Source organism: Lepidochelys olivacea (genome assembly GCF_965140295.1).
Source record: "Lepidochelys olivacea isolate rLepOli2 genome assembly, chromosome: 9".
NCBI lineage: Eukaryota > Metazoa > Chordata > Testudines > Cheloniidae > Lepidochelys > Lepidochelys olivacea.
In genome coordinates, this window is record NC_140419.1 from 69,219,663 (window position 1) to 69,239,578 (window position 19,916).

At 40.6% G+C, this 19,916-nt stretch overlaps 1 protein-coding gene across 1 annotated transcript in view; it reads left to right on the forward strand.

Annotated features, from left to right (window-relative positions):
* The window catches only part of LOC311526749 (uncharacterized protein), a 148,478-nt gene extending 128,842 nt beyond the window's left edge, over positions 1-19,636 (forward strand). Inside the window, exon 10 of the mRNA XM_084640107.1 lies at positions 18,854-19,636. The gene's annotated coding sequence lies outside the window, so the exon portion shown is untranslated. The remainder of the gene's footprint in view (positions 1-18,853) is intronic.
* The last annotated feature ends 280 nt before the right edge of the window (positions 19,637-19,916 follow it).

Below are 19,916 nucleotides of genomic sequence, written 5' to 3' on the forward strand. Positions count from 1 at the left end.
AAACTTCCTGTGTGATTTAGGGAAAGCCACTTAAACCCAGATCCACAAAGGTACATAGGCACCTAAGCCTTGGGTTTAGGCACCTAAGTCCCAGTGTTGACTCCACTGTGCTCCACAACACTTCTCATCTAAACTTACTGGGTGCCTATGTTTTCAGGGTAAAAGTTCTCCAGGTACCTATGCTTCTGCCTCTGGGCATGCACACTGCTGCCTCCCTGTAGGGATCCAGATGCCTATTTCCCACCTAAGCCCCAGAGCAATTCACGAATGGAGGGGAGCGGGGGGAGGCATTCAGCCACCTAAGTCTTTCTACTGTGGATAAAGACTTAAACTGTCATTGGGCCAGAGAGAATGAGACTGTGTCTGTAGTTCCCCTGCTCCAATGACTCATTATTTATTCACAGAACAGTTTCAATGGGAGAGACTCAGGGAAACCCACCTTGGAATCTCTCTCTATTCAGTGATTAGCGTCCTCTCATGAGAGGTGGAGATCTCTGTTCAAATTCTTTCTTCCCCTCTGGCAGAGACGGGGGAACTGAATCTTGGTCTCCCACATACCAGGTGAGTGCTGCAACCACTGGGCTAAAAGTTATAAGGTGGGTACTGCACCACCACCTCCTCCGGCTATTTTTTGTGTGGTACAAGGCAGGTGCCTAACTCATTCTCACAAGAAACACTTTAGGAACCTCAGTCACCTGTTTCCAGACTGCTGGTTCCTGTTCATGGATTGCTATGCAGAGGCAGTCCAGACTTAGGCAGCTATCTCAGAAAGGGGCATGGTTTAGTGCACACCTCCCCCCGCCTCCGGCCCCTGTTGTCAGCATCTCTGATTGGCTAGCTTAGGCAGCCTTGTGCCTAGTGTATTGGTCTTTTATGGATCACATTCTTAGGCACATCTCTCTCCACATTCATTGTACTGGAGCCTCACTAAGGCTTTTGTCAATTGCGGTGGTGTTCCTGTGATTTTCTCTGTGCCGTAAGACTCAGCATTGCAACACCTAAATCCCATTCATAGATCCCATCCTTAGTATCTCCAGACATTATCCATAGCCCATTACAGTCCATGTACCTCAGTGTGTTTTGGATTAGGCTGTCTGCCTCAGTTCCCCATCTGTAAAATGTGGGTTAAGACTTTCCTATCTCACAACAGCATATTGAGGATAAATTAATTATTTGTGAGGTGCTCAGATAACTCAAGTGATGTGGCCAATTTAAATGGCCAAATAGAAAGATTCTATTTTCCATCATTTCCTCTTATGACTATATGAGAATGTATGTGTGGCTTTTCTTATGATATTTGTTTTTCTTTAGCATCTTAAGGCCAAGCCAGTCTTTAACGCTGTAATTTGGAAGCACGAGAGGTCTGGGGATGGGGGGAGTTTTTGCAAAGTGATGGGTCTTACATTTTACCTTGAAAGTGGGCAAACTCTAGCAGCGGTGTGAGTTACTGTAGTTCTTGGCTGTAAATGAGGAAGGAATCTAGTGTAAGTAGCAAAGTTTCATCATTATTATTTTTTATTTGTATTATTTTATTATTATTATTATATTTATTATAATATTATATTTTATTATTATTTATTTTATTATTTTTTATTTGTATTAGCCTAATGCTGAGGAGCCCAAGTTGTGGACCAGGACTCCACTGAGCTAAGTGCTGTACACACACAGTATCAAAAAGACAATCCCTGACCCGAAGATCTTGCAAATCTACGTATAAAACAAGAGACAGCAGATGGCTACAGACAGACAGATGGGAGGGGTACAACAAGAGAGCATGATAGGCAATGATAGGCTCCGTATACCAGCACCCTAACCATAGTCAAGTTTGCTGTAGATGTCAGGGAAAAGGAAGGGTTTGAAGGAGGAGAATGAGGTAGCTTTGTGGATGCTTACTGGGAACTCCTGCCAAACACGAGGAGCAGTGTGGAGGCTGACATCTCAATAGTGAATGAGAAATGATAAATAGATGAATCGGCCATGAAAGGGCCTGAAAGTGAAGACAAGCAACTTATATTTGATGTGATAGATAAGAGAGCCAGTGGAGGGATGCAAGAGATGAGCAACATGGTCAAAGCAACAGCTTAGGAGCATGATCTTTGCTGCAGCATTCTGAATGGATAGTACTGTGAGATTACCCAAATATGGGAACTAAGGACAGAGACTAAATGCTATAATTTGAGGGACTACAGGCTTCTGCCCTTCTATGTTTACTGCAAGCAAAAAAAAAGATAAATAAATCCCACTTAATTTTAAGCTTCGACCAACAGGTCAAAATACATCTTAATTCAATACAATTTTATCCGCTAACCATTCCAGATTCAATAAAAAGACCATCTATTGGTTTTGTGGGGCTTCGTGAATTAGATGGTGATCAGACTTTACTGAATTTGGCTCTTAAAATACAAAGATTTAAAATTTGAGTTTCCTGGCTGAACTCTACATGAAAGTTATCCTCAGAGCTTCCCTGTGTACTGCATATTGCCCTTCTCAGGCAAACACTTGCTCCTATTAGAGAAGTAAAACAAGTCTCTTTCATTATCTAGGTGAAACAAACTCTTTTAGTTAGTCATATGACACACCCCATGCTCCCATGAGAGCTCTGTAGTCGTTCTAACTGAGACGCTACAGATCACTTATTTGACCCTGTATAACTGTTTTGTATGAGATATATGCAAAAGGACCAGCGGATCTGATATCACCTCTTTGGACAACTGCAGCACTTTATCACTACGTTCTGTTAATGGAATAAAGGAATGAGGGTCCTAATTCATGCTGGTGTAAATTAATTGGCTTATGTGAAATTTATAGCACTTAACAATATGCATTTATTGAGCCTGATTCTCCTCTCACTTCACCTCTGTAAATCATTACAGAACAACTGCACGGATGTCAGTGGTGGAAAACTGGTATCCGTGCAAAAAGAGTCAGGCCCTTGAATTAATTAAAAATATATCCTTTGTAGCCCCTAGCACTAGCTTGCTCTTATTATATTCACTGACTTGCCTTTATTATATTCAGCAGTAATGCAAGGAACCTACAAGCCTGTACCCTGTTAGACATAAGCTTCAGTAGTTAGCATAAGGCTCGAGGCTTCTGAACTTTTGCACAGAATAGAACCCAACAATAAACCCAAAAATAGAGTGTGTGAGGAGAAATTTTGTTGGATTATACCACAACACCACCAGCCAACCATAGGAACATGAGCTAGCATCCGCAGATGTCTGACTAGAAGAGTGTCACAGCAACAAGTTGAAGTCATTCATATACTAACCTATAGGATGAAGTCATACCAACATTAGTAAAGTGAGGAAATGTAAATAAGGAAGAGGGGTGAAACGTCTACTGAATATGCATTGGATGTAGTGGCATCAGCATAACATATTATAAAAATTGTATCCCAGCTTGTGGGCAGAAGGAGAAAGAGATGTAGCCAGAATGATGGCCACTAGTGATGAGGAGAAGGTGATGGTGATGAGGAAGATAATGACTAACATTTTAGGTTGTTCTGCAAGCAACAGTGCTAGTGTGGTTGTCCAGATGTACATTCTGTATTATCTACCTTACTGAGTTAGAGTGTGGCTTTGCTAAATATATTAATAAACTACTGCAAATATAGAAGGGTTCCTACAGTGCGAGTGTAGCAACAGTGCACATCGGGATTCCCAACTATATAGTACTTTTAAAAATATTGGTTCTGATCTTGGGACAAGAACCTGTCAACCCTCAAAGTGATAACTGAGAATTCTTAAGTAATCAATACAATTAATACATAAACTATAGATAGGGCTACATCTTTACAAAAATGCATATTTTTAAAAGATTCTGCAAGATGCTAAGTGCCTCTGTTTTCTATTGACTTTAGTACTCAGCAGGAGAGCACTCAGCACTCACTGGATCTGAGCCTTGATATGGTTTCTTTTTTTCCTGAAGCTTTGTTACAATTTTACATGCCTCTGAATCAGAAATGTCCTAAATTAGCTGCAGAGAAGCCAAATAATACAGGGAATAGAGCTGGGCTAATCTGTTCAGTGAACTTTGGATGCATCTCAACTCAAGATTGTTTGGAGGCCTGCAGGTATCACTATGAATAGTGTCTCTACATTTTAACCTTATCAAATTAGTCTTTAGATTTTGAATAAGATGAGTGGGTGCTATTAGGACAATGATAGTTTACTCCCTTTAGCTGTCTGTTTAACTTGTATAAGGCTCTTCTTCAATCATAAAGTACACTGAGAGGTGTATTATGACAAGAGTCTGAACAGACGGCTTACATTATAACATATTCCTTTTATTTCTTTGAGTCAAGCAGAAAGGAAAATGGTTTCTGAGGCCACAGGGATATGAGTCAGGTGGAACTTAAGTACTTACAGGAATGAAGAGAGAGAAAACTGTTTTAGTCTCTGAGCCAACTGAGGAAGTCTGAAGAAAGCTCCCAGGGGCTGAAACATCATTTTCTTTTTCTGTTCAGTCTTGAAAGAAAAAGGGGGGAGGAAAAACAACAAGTTAAACTATAAGTGGTCTATTTAAGCTGTGTTATAATTAGGACTGGAAGTTCATCATGGTGAAGCTCGTGAAAAGTAACAGCAGAGAGGTAGGTATAGCAACAATAATACAAGTTATATAAAAATGATGGTCAGCTATACATTTTGAAATTATTAGTGAGAGAAGTAGGTCATAAAAGATCTAGTTCACATAAGCAATTAAAAGTATGGATATTTCTGAATATTTTCCCAAAATTTTCAATCTTTTTTCACTCCCTCTCCTCACCCTCTAAAAGATTTTGTATTCTTCTGCATGTACACCTCCAAAATCCCTAGCTCCCCTACTTTTAAAAAATGGCCATCATTAGTAACTTTGTAGATGAGAAACAGAAGAAGAAAGGGATGAAAGGACAGATCATCAGCTAGTGTAAATTGTCATAGCTCAGTGCTGAGGATCTATCCTTAAGTGACTTTTCAAGGTAACAAAGCAAGTTAGTTCCAGAAAGGAACAAACACCCAGATTCCTTGTCCTTTTCTCTAGCAATTAAATAATGCTCTCTTTCTCTCATTACTCCCTGTGAACTCATAAAGTTCAGTGATTCAGTTCAAATAAGCTCTCCTAAGTTTCGCAACTTATCCCCATCTGTGAGGTCTGCAAAATTGAGCTACAAATCTACCTCTCAGTATTTTGCCTCTTACACTCTTCACTGTCATGTGAAAATGAAAAGAAGGAAGTTAATCAAGTGGGAAATTTAAAGAAAGAAAGTGAGACAAGAGCAAGAATCATCACACAAGACCAAATTAAATCCAGAAATGGAAGTTGGGTACTGCCACCCACGTAAACCAGAATTTGAACAAAAATAAAACCAAAAATCCTAGCATTGAGCCATTTCTCTACTTTTGGTAAAGCTAAAGTACCACATTACTAGCACCAGATGGCACTGTGTGAAGGTATAATTAACATCACCTAGAATTTCCCTCAGAATACCTAAAATGGAGTTGATAAGCAACTACTGACTGCTGGTTCCAGAGAAAATGCTAACTAGGCAAAAAGATTATCCCCCTAAGCTAAGAATGCTCAATTTTCTACCTCTTGCAATAATGGAAGAAAGAAATCCATCTTTGCAGTGTGCACCTTGCAGCTTGGGTGTCCTGTCTTTCTCTTCAGGAGTTCTATATGCAACCAAGATGCCTTTTCATGTGCTAACCTGTTAATGGTTCTATCCTTTGGGTTTCTCATTCTCAACAGCTGCTAGAGCCATAACATTGTGGAAGCACCAAAGGGCCCAAACAGGATTAGGGTCTTGTTGGGCTAGCAGCTATACACTACAACTGTAAAAAGAAAAGGCACCACAGGGACTTGGCTGATCTGGCAGCTAAAGAGCAGGTAGAAGATGGACATCAGGCAAATTTGAAAATACTTTGTCTAACTCTGTTAGAAATCTTTGATTAATTCCTAGCAAATGGAAACCAAAATGTTGCTCTTCTTTTTCCCTCCCTGTCCCACTTCCCGCCTATTCCTTTATTTATTTTTGTTCTTTTTGTCTCTTTGTTTAATCTCCCCTTACTTTTGGAAAACAAATTCAATAGAATACTTTTTTGGGGGTATCCATTTGTGTGTTATTAATGAGGTCAGGGGACAACCCCTTACTCCCATCTTAGCAACTGTGGAGGACACACACTCCAAAAATCAGTCTGATGATAGGTAGGAATGACCGTATCAAACACCTCAGTTACAAGTGTAATTGTACCAGAAATAAACAGCATGTAAAATAAATAGTTCAATAACATAGTAGAATAATAAACATAGAAATCAAAATCCTTTGATTGTCTTGGGTAAGTGAACGCAGGATACTTTGTTTCTTCTCCTTATGTCTAGGCCTGAGCTACTAAATTTAGTTCCATGTGGAAATGATCCCAGAGTTCCCAGTGTTCACAAATAGAGGGGTCTGGTTCAGACTTGTAGAATTATATAGAAATAGGAGCCAGCTTTGGATCTGGGTTTTGGATCTGAGTCTGGACATTCTTTCTATTTGGGATGAGTCTAGGGCTCTGGTTCAGGGCCCTCTACAGTTCTTATGAATAGGGTCTTCGAAAAATGCAATAATTAAAATATTCCCACCCCAAAATACAAACCTTTAATTTTTGTTTGCAACACACTTCATGTCGCAGCTGGGATGTTCTCAAGGACTGTTTCTTGTACAAGTGTAAACAGTCCCAAAAATTCCAGTTTAAAAAGCAGTAGACCATATTCTATCATCAGTTCTTAAGCAGAACTCCCTATTGATATCAGTAAGGAGTTCTGCTTAAAAATCAACAGGGCAGTATGGCCCCCATGATATTACCCTAGTACAGCAATAAAATCACTGTCTTATTCAGAGAGTTCATTTCTGGATTTAGTTTTGTCCTACATGATGAATCTTACTCCCATATCATTTTCTTACCTTTTTCCCTTCTGAACTGGCACTTCATTTGTGGTTCTGTGTGCCTACTAAATCTTGCTATTGAGAATTTTTATTTCTAGATGTTTTAGAAGTAAATCTGTCTCAGTCGAGCTCTTGAAATGAAAATAAAAAGTTCATTTTTATCCTAGGGTAGAAATTTCTCTCAGCTGGATACTCTCATTTGACTTACTGCCCCCTGAAGTTTTAACCCATTTTGACAATTGTTCTAGCTCCAATCTGTTGAAAACAAATATTATTTCACCATGATTGACAGCAGAAAATTTCACAACTCATTTCAGAGCTGCAAGTAATTAGTCGATCATTACAATGTGTTTCACTTAAACAGCAGAATTTACAGGGACATTTTCCCAGCTACTTAGGCATAAGTTCATGATAAAGAATAAGGATGTGTCTTGACAGGGACTGCAAAATGGAAGCTTATAGTTACCTTGCTACAAATAAATAACTAAACTTGAGGGGTTTTAGGCCAGGTCACCTCTTAAGCTATTACCGAACTTCTTTGACCACAACAGGAGGGTGTTTGATTAACTACCAAAAAGAAAGAATGCAGCAAATAATGAGAGATCAAAAACAACAACTTTCTGACAGCACTTATCCAGCTGTGCTTCATGAATGACATAAATAGAGACAGCATAACCTCCATTATATTTAAGAGAGCTAATCAAGTATCGTGCATGATATGAAGTTCAAACAAGTCGTTAACTGGTTAAAAAAAAAGGCAGTGGCTTAAAAACTAATACAATTAAAATTTCATATTTGGGCTGGTTTAACAATTAATTATATAGGATAACCTGACTGATGTGGAAATTGAAACTTTAATTTCCAAAGAAAGGAAGATACCCTTCACTGAACTACTTATGTTGTTCAGGAAGACAGATATCATACTGGTGGTAACCTAAAGTAACTCCTTTATTTCATAACCTGTTATGTACAATTTTAAACACTTGTTTTTATTGTCTTCATACTGCATTAGTGGCTGTCACCAATTCTGCCCATATCAGTGAAATAGCTCTTTATTAATGCACTGTACTTCCAGTGGGGAAAGTGGAAAGGGACTAATAAAAGGAAAAAAGGGAGGAAATTGAGAAGCCTCAATGATGTGTGTGGTAGTAGGAGGTGCTGTTTCATTTTAGTGCCACTTGCATAATTCACCCCGACGCCAGCAAATGTAATCTCTATCTCCATAGCAACCCCACCCCAAAAAAAAAACCCTCCATCCTAAAACAACATGCTTGCCTACCACAATCAGATATGCATGTTTGGGCCTGCTTTTCAAAATCACATAACCATATGGCCAAGTACAACACATCTCACTCTGCATTGTATGTACAATCTTGGTAATAGAATACAACTGTTAGGAACCCCTTTACGTGCATGCAGTTTTGAAAATCAGCCAGTTTACATTTATTCACACGAGTTTGACACACACACAGAAAAACTCCATTTGCCGCTAGTGGAGAAAGTCTAGTGTCATAGCCCTAATGTGGTCAGAAAATCAGATTTGTGAAAAAATAGGTGTGCCAAGTCACATCCTAAGCCTTCCTTCTCTATGACTTTTTCAGGTCTGCAGTTCATATATTTGATCTGTACCCAAATAATGCAGAGTGCTTAATTCAGCACATTGTTCAGTGGTGTCAAGTAACACAGTAGCTGAGTGTGTGACAACTCAGCATTGAACTGTGGCAGTATTTACATTTCATATACTTAGTGTTTAAAACTAAGCCCAAACTAACTGCCATTGAAGTAAATAGCAAGAGTCTAACTCCCACAGATACTAAGGGTTCTCCTGTGAAAAGCCAGGAAACCTGTCAAAGAAGTTTAGGTTGCTACCCTCAAAGTAGATATTTTATTTCACATAGATATTTGGGTAAGGCTTTAGCGTCCATATTTTTCTGCCATTCCAATGCATTTTGAAACATTTTTATGAGAATCACAAATAACTTTCATACTCTTTCAATATGTTCTTGTGATGAGATACTTGTATCCTGTTCCTGTGTAAACCAGGAAGGAGTTAAACCCCTCCCTGAGCAGATAGGATGGGTTACAGATTGCCTGAGCTGCCAGACCTGGAGAGAAATGTCAGCAGCTGTGCCTCCTTGGGCGGTGAAGCTCACGTTTCATGCACCTGTAGCTAAGAATTTGTGTCTGTAGAATCGTCCTGAACTTCAGTGTGGGTGTATAGGTGCTTTTGAAGATTTAGGAGCGGTGTCTGGTTGTCTTCTAGCCCAACCTAGCTACTTGTTGAACTAAGCCCAGACCTGTGCTGTGGAGAGTAAGTAGATTTAATCACTTTGTTTGAACTGGGGAGGAGTCTACTAATGGCTGGGAATTGAAGTTAGACAAATTCAGACTGGAACTAAGAACTTTATCAACAGTGAGAGTTATCAAAATTGTATGTTTTTTCTAGAAGATCTGCTCTAGGCATTATTTTGTGGAAGTTTTATTGCATGCTCTATAGGAGGTCAGACTGAATGATCACAAGGGTCCCATCTGGTGTTGGAATCTAGTTTAAAAAAATAAAACCACCAGGAGGTCTGTTTTTTTGCTTTGTTTGTTTTCCCAACTGGATTCTCTGCTGTACAAAGTAGGATTATGTTGTATGTGGTCACTTGGACTAGGTGGAGGGAAGTTGCCACATTGTCTGGCTTGGTTTGCTTTTCATCTATGCCTGAAGGAAACCACTTTTCTGTTGTTGTTTCCTCCTTTTGGCTGAGACTACCTGTTTTTTGGGTAATCAGAGAAATAGTGATCTCCACCTGCAAGGGTGGCCAGAAGTACTGTTATAGTTCTGGATTTTCATTTGCAGAAATATGCACCAGTGGAAGGCTGGTGGCCTTTTTGTTGTTTGTTTGGCTGGGGTTTTGTGGTGGTGAGTTTGGCAATTATTTTTTTTGGTTATGTTTTTTGTTTTGGGGATTTTTTTGGTGATGGCAGCAGAATATCTCCTTAAATGTGCTGGGCCATAGTCCCCATTGCCTCCATAGGGTTGAAAGATATTATCGTGAAAGTTCATACTAAATCTAGTGATAGGTGGCTTGTTGAAAACTTAGTGCTTCATTCCATTCAGAGAAGCATCTAATCACCTTCATGCTTATCCAGACTCTTTGTGCCTGCAAAATGGATGTGGAGAGCTCATAAGGGACAGCTTCTGTTCTGAGATTTCCTGGTACTTCCTGAATCTAGTCAGGCTGGCAACAAAACACTGATACTGTCAAACCCAGCATACAGCAAAAATAATTATAATGAAAGAAAAAAATAATGGAGAACTTCCAAACATCAAGAAGTATGCTTCAAGTCTTAAGGATTAGAGAGTGGAACCACAGTTCCTCGTGCTATGATTCTATCTCCGCACAGCAGCTAAACTGATTTGCGCTGTCCCAACTCTGAGCTGGGCCAGATACTGTAAGAAATTGTGTTGGTGAGTCAATAAGTAGCATTCTTCCTCTGCACTGATCTATCCATGCTCCGCTGTGGTGTTAGGGACCTACTGAACTGGTGCACATATTGCTTGTGATCATTAAAGAGCTCCCTTAAAAATGGTGGGGGCACTAGCTTTGGGGCCCCATTTTCAAGTGCTCAGCCCCCATAACTGGGAACAGGTTTCAAGAGAGCTCAGTAATCAACAGCTGTTACTGTGGTTTTTGTGGCTGGATTTTAAAAGTACCAAACATACTGTGTTCTCTCAAAAATCAGGCTTCAGAGTAGAGGCCATGTTAGTCTGTGTCTGCAAAGATCAAAAAGCAGGCCACTCTTCTGGTACTAAAAGCTCAACTGAGTCCTTCTGCAAAACTGCCCTTGAGTTTATTGTCATGTCCCATCTTGGGTAATTACTTTCTGGTTCTAGTTTTAAATGGATATAACAAAAGACCCCAATATTGTGTGTGCGCTTTACAGGTGCGAACTTTACAGAGTCAATTATACTTGTATTTTTTAGTGAGTTCACCTCTCTGAGATTTCTGTGGATGAAAGGCAGTACATACATCTATATTAAAGTTTAACCTGAGCTGCAAAATTGGATTCAGAATTTACTGAAGTTCTGGGTTGTTTGAATTCAGGGGTTTATAGTTTGTTTAATTATGCTGAGATTTGCCAGCTGCAACTGAATTTTATGTTCCAGAAATCAAGTCTCGGGCCAATGCTTTGCAATACATCTTTGAGCAAGCAATTATTGTGATGTTGAATTAAGAGTGTGGTTATGGGATTGTAATGGAAGAGCTGAAAGATTGTAGGTTTGATTCAGGAATAACTGAGTTAAATTCTATTGCCTGTATTATACAGGAGGTCGGAATAGATTATCATATGGTCCCTTCTGGCCTTACAAACTATGAATTCTTAGTTTCTGGAGTTTATAACTTTGGCAGAAATGTTGCCTTTTACTGAATTGGCAAACAAAGTGCTAGTGTGCACGCTCTTTCTATTAAAAAAAAAAACACTTTTTTTTATAACTTTTGAATTATGAATCTCTTCCTCCCCCAAAATATTCACTATTCTTAGACTGGTTGCAGAGTACCAGCCGTGTTAGTCTGTATTCACAAAAAGAAAAGGATACTTGTGGCACCTTAGAGACTAACCAATTCAAAAACCAGTCGGAGAACACTTCAATTTCTTTGGTCACTCGATTACAGACCTAAAAGTTGCAATTCTTCAACAAAAAAACTTCAAAAACAGACTCCAATGAGAGACTGCTGAATTAGAATTAATTTGCAAATTAATTCCAATTAATTTAGGCTTGAATAGAGACTGGGAGTGGATGGATCATTACACAAAGTAAAACTATTTTCCTCCTGTTTATTCCCCCCATACACCCCACTGTTCCTCAGACGATCTTGTCAACTGCTGGAAATGGCCCACCTTGATTATCACTACAAAAGCCCCCCCCCCCCTCCACCCCCGGCTCTCCTGCTGGTCATAGCTCATCTTAAGTGATCACTCTTGTTACAGGGTGTATGGTAACACCCATTGTTTCATGTTCTCTGTGTATATAAATCTCCTCACTGTATTTTCCACTGAATGCATCCAATGAAGTGAGCTGTAGCTCACGGGAAAGCTTATGCTCAAATACATTTGTTAGTCTCTAAGGTGCCACAAGTACTCCTTTTCTTTATTCTTAAACTGTCACTACCTGAGAAGTGGCTCTAAAATATCACCTTCTTAATCAAGAGACTAGCTGTGTGGATGTTCAGAGTAATATCTAATAGGTTTTTTCCTATTAACTCCTGTATGTGCAGTGCTAAGAGGGGAGTAAATTGGAGTCTACTGTAGCTCAAGCAACCACAGACAGCAATAACAAAATTCCAGTTAGTTCTAAACTGGGTTGCACAAATAGAAAGAGAATATAGAATTTGTCCAAGTCCTTATTACTGGTGAAGATACATAAACCAGAAATGGCAAAGATAGTCTTTCACCCCATGGAAGGTTGCATGGCTGGCTCTTGAGAACTATATTTTTATGTGTAAACTAAGCAAATATGATATGAGAAGCAATAAATATGGTTTTATTTTGCACTTTTCAGGGAGCATTACTCTCTGATCTTTTGCCTTTTAAAATGTATTTGTCCTTGTCTTTACGCTTTGTAGCTCATATTCTGGATGAGCATTTGGACTATCCAGGGGGATATATGTATGTGGCCAAATGAATATTCTGTTCCATGAAGTTGAGGCTACTGAGCATAGAGTTGGGTTAATCATATATGCATTGTACCTAACTCCTACCTCTTAATTCCATAAATGAAACCAGGTATACATTATTGACCTCATCCTGAAATACTGTAACAGTCATGTGTCTTGATTTAATAAAACTCTTTTTTTAGAAACCAGTTACACATTAGAAGATAATTTCCCTTTCATGTAGGTACAAACAACACAGAAAGGAGTTGGGAGACAACATAATAAGGAAAGAAAATTACTTGTTCATTTGTTTTGGGGGGTGTTTTTGTAAAAATTTTAAAGAATGCCACTAACTATTTAAGCAGGAAATTACAGAAATAAAATTAGGCTAAATTTCAGGTCCCAGAAACTGGTGAAATGAGGCAATGTTTAACTGCAATATCAGGCAGTCAATGAACAAAGAGACCTAAGATGAACCTGTGTGCGTTACACTGCGGCTCTTGCGATTTCTTCAGTCACTTTAAATTTCCTTCTCTTTCTTTCAATGGGATGTGGAAGGTGGGTCCTAGGTTTCTAAAAGATAAAAATCAAGTCGCTGTGGTGTATTGCTCAATCCTGCATCCTGCCTCTATATTCCTTGACTGAGACTGTTGGACAAAATAAACCAAGTCACCAATTCGACAAACTAGCCAGGCAATCCAGTGTGCCCAGCTGGCTTTGATGGTCTCAATGACTTTGTAAGTATCAGTTTGTCAGTCTGATTATACCTTCCCAATAAAACTATGGGCCATATTGTGCCATTGGATTTTTTGTGTTTTAAAGCAGAACTCTCTGCTGATTTCAAAGGGTGAGTTCTGTTTAAAAATCTATGGTACAATGCAGCCCTGTGATCTGTAGCGCAAGCCAAAGTTAATAAAGAAATAAGTATCCAGTGCCAACATGAAATCCCTATCCTCTCTGCAGTGTTGGTTAACAGAGAATGTAAATCACTTTTTGTTCTTGACCTTCAAATGCAGGATGATCCTTTTTCCTAATCAGTTCCATATATATATATATATAATAAAAGCCCAAAGAAATGCTTCCCTATCAATTTTAGGGCCATACTGGGATAGATATAAATAGTAATCATTTATAATTACCCATCTCCCTTACTGTTTTATGAATGCCATCTAGGAAGAGTGCTGCTCTGGGAGCTTGAAAATCTACCAGATAAACTCTCAGCACAAATAGAGTGCAATACAACAGAATCCACTCAAAAGGCTGCATAATAAAAGATGATGCCTGCTAAAATAACGGATTTACTGTGCAGTGATTTAACACACAACCCTACACGTACCATGACATCCCTCTAAACAGATTTCTGATGAAGGATGGGGAGATATAACAAGCTGTCCAACAAAATGAAGTTGTCATGTAGTATAAATCTACCATACTTTGCTCTGTATCAGTCAGGTTTTCTATGGCCACAGCAGCCTTTGGTAATTCCTGCTGTGATCTCACTCCTTGTCAATATATGACAATGAGGTCTGAACAGTTTACATGGCATTCAGAAAAGCAATGGTTTTTCATGGTTTGCATCCAATAGATCATTGGTCTCCATTTGGGATCCATCAATCTAATGGTGGGTGAGGACTCAGGCCAAAGTCTCTTCTCTTTCCTTCTGAACATCACTGATACTCGGGACTCCTTCCAGTGGCTGTTTTCCTTTTCTCCTCTCAGCTGTGGTCTTCAGTGGTGCTGCTGAGACTAAGCTGCCAGATGGAAGAGATGGAACTGGTGCCAGGCCTAGGTGGCTGCTGCTTCTTTAGGACTGTTGAGAAGCACTGACTACCTCGTATCGGGGGTAGCTGTGTTAGTCTGTATCCCCAAAAACAACAAGGAGTCTAGTGGCACATTAAAGACTAACAGATTTATTTGGGCATAAGCTTTTGTGGTTAAAACACCACTTCTTCAGATGCATGACTACCTCTTGATAACGTCTTTGACTGACCTTCTGTGACACTCATTTTGTCACTGGGTGACAATAGGAAGCCTATCTGAGATAGTGGTAGATGGTACTGAATTTCAGCAACCTTTCTAGAGTGCTTTTGCTTTTCCCAGGGTGACTTCCTCACAGGGTATGAGAGCCACTTCTTTGCAAAGACTCTCCTGATTCAGTAATGTAAGTAGTTATCTTGTCCTTGTCCCTCAACTCCAAAGCCAGCAAACCCAAGGGCATCTTGCTTTCAGAATCCCCTGGATCCTTCACTACAGCAGCTATACTGCAGCTTGGAATGGGTAATTTTAGAGAGAGAGTCTCCATAACTTACACTAAGGCCAGGTCCTCAGATGCATACCTAGGGTTTTCAGGAGCAAATGCTGAGGCCACTTCAGCAACATTGGCCGCCTGTTGCCCACAGAAGCTGGGGGACAGCAGCCCTCTCAGCAACACGGTATACCTCATGGTGTCTCCACATGGGCAAGGCCAGAATGGGTTCTGGGAGGCAGAAACTCATCCCTAGGCCTGATACAGCTCCTGCCACTTTCCAGGGCTGGATCAGGTCCAATCAGTGCTTGCCCGTTTCTATGCAGAGGGGCCAAGCCTGAATGGGGCTGGGCCTGGTTATTGTCCATCTACTGTAGGTTGGCGCATACTCAAATTTCCATTCCTAGCTTTGCCACCGGTATCCTTCCCTACAGATCCCATGAATATCCAACAAAAAATTCATGCTGCTCCCATCAGTATTAACTTCTTCTTGGTCCTCTCTATAGTAGCTGTATGGCAAAAAGAGTAAATAACATTAGAGGTCTTACGGGAATCATGGAGCCAAGGTAGAAGGGGTGGTTGTGTGGAAGCACTAGGTTATTTTAGCTGTAGGATTCATCCAATAGTTTAAAGCCCAAACTGCCATCCCATTCACTGGAAGATGTTAAACCCGCTACTATGTTGGAATAATTAGCAGAACGCTCAGTGAGTTGAAATTTACAGAATTTCCCGATTGTGGTTTTTTTCCTGCTTTTAGTATGGGAGAACATTGCCTCCAAACTAATGAAGATGTCAATGAAGATCTTCTAGCTCACTTGAATTCTGTACTGAATACACCTTAGGATTGTTTTAAAATGTTTGTTTCCATTTTTCTTTCATTAAAAGAAATGTCTCCATACTGTCTCTGCCAACAGCTTATTAAACTGATTTTAAGGACACTTGAGCACTAGTACAAGTTGACCGGTATTAAAAAGTTGGCATTTCCAAAATTTACCATCTGGCAGTATCAGAGATGCCACCATCTTCTGTTTTTTTCCCTGCCTCTAGAACATTAACTAATATATATGGGCGCTGTGCAGTAACTAGGCACAGCTAGGTAACTTGGCTTGTAAATGGTGATCACTGTACCTCCTACTGTGCCTTGCTTTCTTCAGCTTCTCTTCCAGTTGCCTCTTATTTCCTTTATTAAGTATTAAGATCCCAGCCATGCTGTCTATTGGGCTCTGTCACAATTGTGCAGTAAATTGCAACAATCCGCTTTGGATAACACTCTAAAGACAGATGACTAATCGGCTCAGCAGTAAAATGTGATGCATATGAGTGAAGCATATCCAAAGGGACGCATACCTCTGTATTACTACTTCATTTGCCTGTGACATTCTTCATTTTGCTTCCTTAGCGTTAAGAAAGAGATAAGAAGATAATTTAGTTGCAAAGTCGATGCTAAACTAATTCATAAGATGTAGATACTTTGCACTGGTAGCTTCCTTCCAGGAACCTGAATTCTCAAGTTAATTTGACTTTCCTAATGTTGCTTGGAGGGCAATAATCTGATTTCTTTGTCTAGGATTGTAAATAGCAGAAGAGGAGAAATGACAAGCTACTGTACAAGAGCAAAGAATCATTTCAATACAGTGGTGTGCAATTCACAGAATATATTAAGAAGAATGTTTGCTGGTTTTGGTTTTGTTTTTTCTTATTTTTCAACAAGTAGACGGATGTTTATCAAGTATAATGTATAAAAAGAGGCAGCAGGTACCTTTAAATGTTGCCAGTTCCAAGAAATTAGTGTTATATGCAATACCGCAGTAGCAAATGCCATTCTGGAATTTGGTCCTATAGATAATTAGCATGTAAGATTTCATGGGGGGTATCCAGATACCACTGACTTTCAGTGGAAGAGAAGTGCCAATTTTTTAAATGCTTCTGAACATATCCTTGAATGACAATTGCTGTCAAATTTATTTAGACTTCAAGAATATGTCTACACTACACCATAAGCCCAGGCTCAAGCCTACCCTCTGCTTGAACTACACTGCAGTTTCACTAACCCAGGGCTTCAAATTTCCTGTAATGTGCAGGGCGAGCAGCAAAGTTTTCCCATGGTTGTAGGGTCAGAAAGGGACTCTGGAATATGGTTACTTTGTCTCCAGTATGCACACTGCAGTGTGGATGCCAGAGCCCTAGGTTCAAGCACAGGTTTAGAAGACTCTTGACATCGGGCTAAAATACAATGTAAACACTAAAGGCCCAGGTTCCTTACATGGGTCAGCTGACTCCAGTCCTAAGGGTATATCTACACAGCAGTGTAAATCCTGGCTCATATATTCAGCCTTGTACCCAAACCCCTCTTCTGCCTACATACAAATCTCACTTGGGCTCAGTCCTAGGACCTGATGGAGGTGGAGAGTTCAAGTCCAAGTGAAGCCAGGACCAGGCTTTGACCCTATTGCTTTGCAGTGTAGTCACAGCATCCCCTAACTTGGGTCCTGGGAGTCCTGCAAAAAAACCATGGGCCAACTTCCTTTGTCCTCTCTCTTCCAAATCTCCAATGGACTCCAGGGAAATGGATGTAACCCCCCCCCCCTTCATATAGTGCCGAAGCTCAGTGAGTCAGCATTTAACCGTTCCATGGTCTTCCGAAAACTGAGCCGGAAGCACACCATGTGACAGCCTTCTGTGTTAGCAAAAGACTTATGGTCAGTCTCCATTGCAAAGTGGACTGCTTCATGGTCATGGGAGCACAGCCAGATTTTGGTAAATCTCTGGCACAGGGCTATCAAAACAGTGAACTTTAACAAGAGTACCAGGAATGATCTCACATACCAGCAAATAGCAATGAAGCTGGGACCGTTGCAAATTTACCAGACCTGTGATCAAGGCAAGGAGTGAATTAAGCAGCTCAAGACCAGGGACCAGAACAGCACTTTGAGCAACTTGCTACCATCATGCCTGTTTTATGAGGAGTTTGTCTAGGTGCTGGAACCTGTGCCCAGCATGGGGAATAATGGGAGGGAGCCACAGCCAGCACTGAGTGAGGACCGTTAAATTGCAGAAATTCACTCCAGGGAAGGCTTTGCAGTAGGAGCAGCAGCACATCATAGGGCTGAACTCAGAGGAGCTGTTTGATGCCCCCACTGAGGAACAGCCTGTTGTGAAGCTGGCAGCAGACATGGAAGGGAAAGAAGCCACCCCAGAACCTGGTAAGCTTCTGGCTCCATTATAATGTTTAATATAGGAATGGGAGGGATTTCTGTTCTATGACCCAATCCAAAAGTCATTAGAAGCCCTGCTTCTGCTAATGATGAATTGTGCGCGACCAATGGCATAGCTCCCCCCCGCACCCTCTCCACCCCATGGAGTTCAAAATGGTGACTGGGAAATGCAAATAGTAAAAATATCAGAAAGTGAACTTTTAATGGAAAGGTGCACAGTTCTACGAGGCCATTCCTGTTCCTTAACAATATAACCTTACATTGTCATGCCAGAAAGTAGGCTGCTCTGTAGACACTCAACTGTATAAGGAGCTGTCTGGAAACATTGAATGGTGTGGGCCAGGGAGTGGAAATGTGTTCCATTGACAAATCTAGCCCATTTCAGTTAATGGTAGTCCATGCAGTCCACAGGTTACAAAATCATTTGTGCCATATTTGATTAGGATTTCAAATTTTGTCCAGCAATGTGGCAGGTGAGGGGGAAGGCAGATAAAGAGGATGGCAGTGGAGGTCTGTGTTTGCATGCAACCATAACAGGCTAAGCCATGTGGAAGCTAACACATCATCCTGTTGATTCCTTCATGAATTCTGACCCAATTCCGGATGTTGATAGTTGTAAACTTTTCCAGTCTCATTTCAGGGAAGGGTGTTGGTTTGTTTTGGGGTTTTTTCATGGCCATCTTGGTAGCAGATGAGCCCACTTCACTCATAGATGTGCTGTTCAGACAATACCTTTGCAGTGTATGCAACTGAAATACTCAATTAACTAGTCTCTTTCTAGGAAGCTTCTGTGAAGCATCCCTCTTACTTTTTCACACTGAACTTCAATATATTGTTACAGAAGGACTTTTTCCTATGCTCCTGCAGTGAGCTATTTGAGACAATAACCTTCCGTGTCTTGACCTGTTTCCGGCTCCTTGACATCTACTGGCTGCAGTACCTCTGCAGCTCACCCACACGGCAGCAGAAGCCTGGGCCAACTTACCTTCATGGACTGTTCCAGGAGGAAGCATTTCCATGATGAACTTACGGTTGAAATTCTGGGCAGGGCCAAGAAGCAGGCCCAGTACCAAAGACAGAGGGACTTAAGGGTAGAAAAAGGCATTCTACAAGGCCAGACGCAAGACTCGAGCTGGCTGCTGAACTTGAGAGCAGGATTTCAGTGTGGGAGCAGGTACTTACTTTCCAGTTCCTGGAACAGGTATGGCAGCTAAGGGAGGAGGACAGAGCTCAACGGAAAGACCTGTTTGAGTGGCTGATATCCCTAATTGCTGCAAGAGTACCAGCTCCTTCTGCATCCCATGGTTTGAGTCCCCTTGATGGTACCCTGTGCTGCAGTCCACAAAAGGCTTGTGAAACTCATGGCTGGGTGGACCATGCAATCGTGCCCCATGAGCAACTGGGCAGAGCAACCTTGTCTCATGCAGTCCTCCGTAAAGACCCCCCTTCCCCTGTATATGCCTCCACCTTCTCCCCTGGTGCCACATGTGGCAATCTGGAAAGGGAGAATGGGGGGACTGGGAACATGCAATGATAGGGGTGTTCTGTCTCTTGCATGGTTTCACTGTTTGCACTTGTTCATGCACTATTTTTATTGTTAGGTTCTGCTGTTACTTGTGTTTTGGTGTGGTACTGGCAGCTGATCAATGTTGTAATTTTTGAATACGTTTTTATAAATCTTTTATTTTACTGGAAAGTTTATTGTAATTACTGTATCACGTACAATGTGCATTTAAAGAAAGGTTAAATATGATCAGGGACTATTAGTAATTTAGTGTGGAATACTGTTTGCATATTAAATTTCTAAAATAGTTATCTACTTCGATCTATACTGTGAATCAACCCCTCCTCATTTGATAAGTGGTTCTGTCATTCTTAAATATATTGCATGGCACCTCCCAAAG